Source organism: Arachis hypogaea, chromosome 4 (assembly GCF_003086295.3).
Source record: "Arachis hypogaea cultivar Tifrunner chromosome 4, arahy.Tifrunner.gnm2.J5K5, whole genome shotgun sequence".
NCBI classification, from domain to species: domain Eukaryota; kingdom Viridiplantae; phylum Streptophyta; class Magnoliopsida; order Fabales; family Fabaceae; genus Arachis; species Arachis hypogaea.
This window is the reverse complement of record NC_092039.1, coordinates 64,442,149-64,450,436: the sequence shown is the minus strand read 5'-3', so window position 1 is coordinate 64,450,436 and position 8,288 is coordinate 64,442,149. Positions and strand designations below refer to the sequence as shown.

General features: G+C 37.3%; 1 non-coding gene across 1 annotated transcript; it reads right to left on the bottom strand.

Moving 5' to 3' along the window:
* Positions 1-7,682: 7,682 nt before the first annotated feature.
* LOC112799462 (small nucleolar RNA R71) lies at positions 7,683-7,790 on the bottom strand. Its single transcript, XR_003201043.1, has one exon. It is a non-coding gene; the product is annotated as a small nucleolar RNA R71 (small nucleolar RNA).
* Positions 7,791-8,288: the final 498 nt, after the last annotated feature.

Below are 8,288 nucleotides of genomic sequence, written 5' to 3'. Positions count from 1 at the left end.
CAACCATTCATCATCATCATATTATTATCAATCATCATAACTAAGCTCAAAATTATCAACCCATCATAAATAATCATACATCCATATTCAACAACTCAACAATCATTTTAATTCAATCCTATCCTATGGGTCACCAGTCTAAGTATCCATGAATATTATATACTACATAAAGAAAACTGAAACCATACCTTGGCCGATTCCCAATACGCTACAAACCCAAATTGAGTAAAATTTGAGCTTCCAACCACAATCCAAGTCACCAGCCAACTCCAACAGGCATCAACAATCACTCCAAAGCTCCAAATCAAATGCCAACAATCACAATCTCAATCTATATACACATAATTTACAATAATTTAACCTAGGGTTTATCAAATTCACATAACCACAAGATATTTGAGTTTTTCACCTTATCCAAAGAATATTGGGGAAAAATCCAATAGGAATCAAAGGTTAGAGTATACCTAAACACCCAAAATCACAAAGATCACTTAAAACCCAAACCCAAAAATCCGAATTTCTTAGAGCAGAAGACTGGGCAGAAATTTTCGAGATTCATACCTCTTTGGTTAAATGAAACTAATGGGCTTGGTGAGAGCTTTGCGTAGCAACTGACGGCATGCAAATCGGAGCTCCGTAACTCAAGTTATAAGAGAAAGAAGATGAATGTGATAGTGCTTCTTGTAACCCTCACCTCTCTTCTCTCACTCAACGTTGCTGCTGCTTGTTGTGTATGAAAGTGGCTGAAATGGCCACTTAATACACTTATATATTGTTGGGCTTGGACCCAACTTGGGCTTGGTCCAACCGGTTAGCATTTTTAGCCCGTTTGGCCCAACTTTGAGCCAAACCTTTAAAATTAACGCCCGATTTTTGACTTGAAATATTTTTCTAAGGTTTTCTGCTGTTTTTAATTTTTCTCGTGCAGTACCAGGTAGACTTGAACCAGTTCAACCGGTTCAATTGCTGATTCGCAGTTTTTTCGATTTTTCGCAGAAAAAACATTTTCTGTCTCAGAAAAATCTACTGAGTCCAAAAATCATATTTAAATCCTCAAATTTTCACTCTAATTTTTTCGAAACCTAATGTGGGCAATATTAATTACTTAAATAGGCGGTTAATTAGTTGTGGTTCTTACATTCTCCCCACCAAATAAGAAATTTTGTCCTTAAAATTTGGCTTTCCCATCATCATCCTTAAATGTTCCCTCAACTTAAGCCTACCTCTCAACATTCATCGTTTCATTCCTACAGGTCAGCTCAATCTCCTGATTACATCTTTTATTCTTATTTATAATGTCAAGCCTATGACATACTCATCTTTCTCACTTTTAGATTTCCTAAATTCAAACTCAATATAACATTAGCATTTTAATTCAATGCTCTTCCAGATCTATCCTTTAAATAACTTAATTCCTATTTCAATCTAAGCCCAAAGTCTTCATGATTAAATGTCGCAATCCCTATCTCCCCGACACGACAATTGTATTTAGTTATCTCCCAACTCTAATTTACTCACCTACCTTTATCTTCACAGCTTATCCCAACCCATCCTAATCTTACTGCCACAATCAAACTTGATTTTTAGAAAACCTTTACTTACATTAACCTACCAACTCTTCAAGTATTCAAGCCTAAGGTACATTTAGTCAACTTCCTACGACCTCTACTCATGCTTTATACCAATAGTCAACAATACGCTACGCTACTATGATTTTTTGCCACTAATTAACTAGCTAATCCAAATATCCATTCCTACGACCATTCATACACCTAGACTTACTTTTGAACTTCCTCAACTTGACCCAAATAGGGTTACGCTCACCCTAAGACTAATTCCTAACTTACGGCCTTATAGCATCCCTATGCCTAATTCCAAGGTCTCATTAAATTCTCAATCTCAAACAATTTTCCATAACTCCACTTATAATATCCATCAATTTCTAACTGTTCAGCACATTCAAACCTTAACAACAGTTTTTTATACTAACCACAATTTCAACACCATCCACTCAACTACATTCATAACACACTCAACCATTCCAAACACCTAAAGTATTCTATTCTCCATTTTCTTTACTCATTTGACAAAATCCCAAGGTCCTCAATACCACCACACCCCTTTATTCCGCATCTAATGTCCAATTCATCTACAATTGCACCAATGTATACAATTCAACCTTCCTTCGACATCCTAAACAACTAATAAATTTCTACTTATCTTCTAAAATCAAATATTAAACTCATCCAAAAATTCAAGCCTAAATATATTCTTACTTGTTTTCTTCTTTTCTAATTACCTTTGCACTCAATAATTCACCATGTGCAAAATGTTATACTAACTATCTTATAATCTACATGTGAGAACCAAAATCAAGTGTGATTATCCATAGGCAGTAGTTTAACTCCCAATTGTAGTCCTTGAGTAATTTCCTCCATCTTCATAGAGTTAGTTCCCTTTGCTCCACATCTTCAACACAAGTATAAACGCAGTAGGCTCCAGATCGTGAGTCAGAGATTTCACTTCATATGGCCTCAACCATCGCGATGCACCAATCATTACCTCCTAATGCTATGTCGATACGCACTCCAAGATTTCCAATGAAGTGTTATCATAGGTCCTAACTGGTTCATGAGATTCAAGCATCACAACTACTGGCAATGTAGTTAATCCTTCTTTCAAGTCCTGGAGGTATTACAATTCAGCGTTTGAGCCAATGGAGCATCCTTGTGTATCAATTTAGTCATAGGCAACGCCATTCGCAAAAGTGAAGCTTCACCACTCCTCGCGATATCGCACACTCACAAGTTTCGTCCTTTGTGTTCAGAAGTTGTGTCCTAAGGAACTAACTTAACAATGGTTGCATCTAAGGATAGCATGCGATGTCGAAATAAATCCAAGTTAGTTGAAGGGATACCAAACTCACAGAAAGCAAACAATTTTGAATGGTATCCGTAAGAAATTGAAAAGGTACATTATGTTGTGTTCAGACAAGGTTGTCAAGAATAAGAAAATGCACCAGAAAGAAAATTAGAATGTACCTCAATAAAGGGATTTCAAATTACGAATCCTTGAAAGGAACAATAAGGCACATCAAATCATAATGTGTCTCTGCTGATGAGTTATCTCAACAGTAATCTCCCTCACACATGATTGGGTCAAAACGGATTTAGACCCATGCCAAGGAATACAAGGTTCCCGTGAGGATATGTGCAAATAAGGAATAGGATATAGCAAGGCTCAATTTATTCAACTAAAGGGATTCCGAAATAAAGAGCTCTAATACAATTTACACGGGAAAGATAGGTCGGTTCGCAAGGGTGTGTTGGTGCCTCCAGTCGCATAAGACTTCACACCGTCATTAAGATCACCGTGCTTCCACAGCATTACTCTAACTCTTTGTATTTAAGAATTGGATTATTTGTCCACACCAACCAGAAGTTTCCCTAAGTTCCATAAACTCTAGTGGCCTTACTCCAAGCGGCACAAGTGAGTTTGGTCCTAAATTTTTGATACTAAGTTTGACACTTTTGTTCCCAAACCTTTCTCTCCGTCACAAACTATGAGTAAACGTGTTGTCCCAAAATCACACAATACAGTTAAAGTTTTGTAACCAAGTATACACCTACCTCTTATCTCAATCATCCACATAGGGCATTCACAGCGGATACACGGCTTTACTATTGGTTCTAACTCGTATTCTGATTTTTTTCTCAACGGCAATTCTTGGCAATGTATCCAAGTCGTCCACAAGTATAGCATTGACCATTTCTTTTCGCCTGGTGAAACTGGGCATTGTTGTTTCTTCTGAAGTTTCTTTGACCACGAGGATGCTGAGTGGCATGTCCGTCCTTTTTGAAGATCTGGCCTCTAGGTGGAAATTACTTTCCATGACCTTTGCTACTAGTACCGTTACGAACATCGCTCTCCAAAGTCACCTCCTTGGCATAATCTTCAACAGTTGTTGCCTTGTCCACTGATGAGCAGATAATTTATACGCTTTTTGGCATTGTTTTTAGTATGTTTTTAGTATGTTTTAGTTAGTTTTTATTATATTTTTATTAGTTTTTATTTAAAATTCACTTTTCTGGACTTTACTATGAGTTTGTGTGTTTTTCTGTGATTTTGGGTATTTTCTGGCTGAAATTGAGGGACCTGAATAAAAATCTGATTCAGAGGCTGAAAAAGGACTGCAGATGCTGTTGGATTATGACCTCCCTGTATTCGAAGTGAATCTTCTGGAGCTATAGAAGCCCAATTAGCGCGCTCTTAATTGCGTTGGAAAGTAGACATCCTGGGCTTTCCAGCAATATATAATCGTTCATACTTTGCCCGAGATTTGATGGCCCAAACCGGCGTTCCAAATCAGCTCAAGACTGCCAGGCGTTTAACGCCGGAACTGGCACAGAAGTGGGAGTTAAACGCCCAAACTGGCACAAAAGCTGGTGTTTAACTCCAAGAAAAGTCTCTACACATAGAAGCTTCAATGCTCTGCCCAAGCACACACCAAGTGGGCCCAGAAGTGGATTTTTACGTCATTTACTCATTTTTGTAAATCCTAAGCTACTAGTTCTCTATAAATAGGACCTTTTGCTATTGTATTTTCATCTTTGGACGTCTAGTTCGTAGATCATGGGGGCTAGCCTCTCGGCCATGCTTAGACCTTGTTCTTATGTATTTTCAACGGTGGAGTTTTTACACACCATAGATTAAGGTGTGGAGCTCTGCTGTACCTCGAGTATTAATGCAATTACTATTATTCTTCTATTGAATTCAGCTTATTCTTGTTCCAAGATATTCATTCGCACTCAAGAACTTGATGAATGTGATGATTATGTGACGCTCATCATCATTCTCACTTATGAACGCGTGCCTAACAACCACTTCCGTTCTACATGCAAACAAGGCTTGAATGTATATCTCTTGGATTCCTTAATCAGAATCTTCGTGGTATAAGCTAGAATTGATGGCGGCATTCTTGAGAATCCGGAAGGTCTAAACCTTGTCTGCGGTATTCTGAGTAGGATTCAAGGATTGAATGACTGTGACGAGCTTCAAACTCGCGATTGTGCGGCGTTAGTAACAGACGCAAAAGAATCAATGGATTTTAGTCCGACATGATCGAGAACCAATAGATGAATAGCCGTGCTGTGACAGAGCACGTTGAACATTTTAACTGAGAGGACGGGACTGTAGCCATTGACAACGGTGATGCTCAACATACAGCTTGCCATGGAAAGGAGTAAGAAGGATTGGATGAAGACAGTAGGAAAGCAGAGAGACGGAAGGGGCAAAGCATCTCCATACGCTTATTTGAAATTCTCACCAATGAATTACATAAGTATCTCTATCTTTATTTTATGTTTTATCATTAATCCTCCATAACCATTTGAATCCGCCTGACTGAGATTTACAAGATGACCATAGCTTGTTTCATACCAACAATCTCCGTGGGATTGACCCTTACTCGCGTAAGGTTTATTACTTGGACGACCCAGTGCACTTGCTGGTTAGTTGTGCGAAGTTGTGATAAAGAGTTGAGATTGCAATTGAGCGTACCATGTTGATGGCGCCATTGATGATCACAATTTCGTGCACCAAGTTTTTGGCGCCGTAGCCGGGGATTGTTCGAGTTTGGACAACTGACGGTTCATCTTGTTGCTTATATTAGGTATTTTTCTTCATAATTTTTAAGAATGAATTCTAGAGTTTCAAGGTGATGTTCTTATCATCACCAAAGCTGATTGATTTTCATCAATTTAGCTCCTGAATGTAATGTCCTGCTAAAGCTTGGCTAGCCATGTCTAATCTTTTTAGACTAAAGCTTTAGACTAACATTGCATGATTCCTGGAATTCTCATTAAGAATTTTGATATCCTTATTTTCTTTTTCCACATAATTTTTGAAAAAACCCAAAAAAATTACAAAATCATAAAAACCAAAAATAATTTTATGTTTCTTGTTTGAGTCTAGTGTCTCATTTTAAGTTTGGTGTCAATTGCATGTTTTTATTCTTCTAATTTTCGAAAATCACATGCATTATGTTCTTCATTGATCTTCAAGATGTTCTTGATGATTTCCTTGCTCTGATCTTTAAATTCTCTTGTTTTGTGTGATTTGTTGTTTCTCATATGCATTCTCAATTTGTTAGTGTCAGTAGAATACAAACTTCTAAGTTTGGTGTCTTGCATGCATTGTTTATTTGATTTTAGTTGCATTTTGATTATTCCTCATCATTAAAAATTCAAAAAAATTCTTAATTTGTGTCTTTTCAAGTCAAATAATACAGAGAATTGAAGATTCAGAACATACAGCAGAGGAATCACACAGAAAAAGCTGGGCGCTCAAAACGCCCAGTGAAAAAGGAAAACTGATGTTTAAACGCCAGCCAAGGCACCTGGTTGGGCGTTTAACGCCCGAAAGGGTAGCATTTTGGGCGTTAAACGCCAGAATGGATACCATTCTGGGCGTTAAACGCCAGAATGGATACCATTCTGGGCGTTTAACGCCAGGATGGCACAAAAGGGAAGATTTTGTTTTTAATTCAATTTTTTTTCAAGTTTTCATAATTTTTCAAAATCAAATCTTTTTAAAATCATATCTTTTCAATCATATATTTTCAAAATCAATTTCTTTCCATTTTTCAAAAATACTTGCTAACAATTAATGATTTGATTCAACATTTCAAGTATGTTGCCTTTTCTGTTGAGAAAGGTTTAATGTCTGAATCATATCTTTTAAATTTCTTGTTAGCCAAGTCATTAATTTTAAAAATCAAATATTTTTTTCAGAATAGTTTTCAATCATATCTTTTTGATTTCTAATTTCAAAATCTTTTTCAAAAATCACTTTATTTCTTTCTCAATCTTAGTTTTCGAAAAACATCAATCAAATTTTCAAAATTTCTTTTAACTGTTTCAAAATCTTTTACTTTATTTTCGAAAATTCTTCCCCTCTTCTCACATCGTTCTATTTGTGGACTAACACTCCTCCTCAATGAACAATTCGAACTCTATCCCTCTTGATAAGCTCGAATTCTTCTACCTCCTCCTTCTATTTTTCTTTTCCTCTGACACCTCAAGGAATCTCTATACTGTGACATAGAGGATTCCATATTTTCTTGTTCTCTTCTCTTTCATATTAGCAGGAGCAAAGACAAAAGCATTCTTGTTGAGGCTGATCTTGAACCTGAAAGGACCTTGAAGCGAAAGCTAAGAGAAGCTAAAGCACTACTCTCTGTAGAGGACCTAACAGAAATCTTCAAACAAAAAGAAGACATGGCAGCCGAAAACAACAACAATGACAACAATGCAAGGAAGGTGCTGGGTGACTTTACTACACCTACTCCTGACTTCTATGGGAGAAGCATTTCAATCCCTGCCATTGGAGCAAACAACTTTGAGCTTAAGCCTCAATTAGTTTCTCTAATGCAACAGAATTGCAAGTTCCATGGACTTCCATTGGAAGATCTTCATCAGTTTTTAGCTGAGTTCTTGCAAATCTGTGACACTGTCAAGACTAATGGGGATAACCCTGAGGTCTACAGACTTATGCTATTCCCTTTTGCTGTAAGAGACAGAGCTAGGATATGGTTGGACTCACAACCTAAAGAAAGCCTGAACTCTTGGGAAAAGCTAGTCAATGCCTTATTGGCAAAGTTCTTTCCACCTCAAAAATTGAGTAAGCTTAGAGTGGAAGTCCAAACCTTCAGACAGAAGGAAGGTGAATCCCTCTATGAAGCTTGGGAAAGATACAAACAATTGATCAGAAAGTGTCCTTTTGACATGCTTTCTGAATGGAGCATCATAGGTATCTTCTATGATGGTCTGTCTGAACTATCCAAGATGTCATTGGATAGCTCTGCTGGAGGATCTCTTCATCTGAAGAAGACGCTTGCAGAAGCTCAAGAACTCATTGAAATGGATGCAAATAACCAATTCATGTACACTTCTGAAAGGAATCCTGTGAACAATGGGACGAATCAGAAGAAAGGAGTTCTTGAGATTGATACTCTGAATGCCATATTGGCTCAGAACAAAATATTGACTCAGCAAGTCAATATGATTTCTCAAAGTCTGTCTGGAATGCAAGCTGCACCAAGCAGTACTAAGGACGCTTCATCTGAAGAAGAAGCTTATGATCTTGAGAACCCATCAATGGAAGAGGTGAATTACATGGGAGAACCCTATGGAAACACCTATAATCCTTCATGGAGAAATCATCCAAATCTCTCATGGAATGATCAACAGAGACCTCAATAAACTTTCAACAACAATAATGGTGGAAGA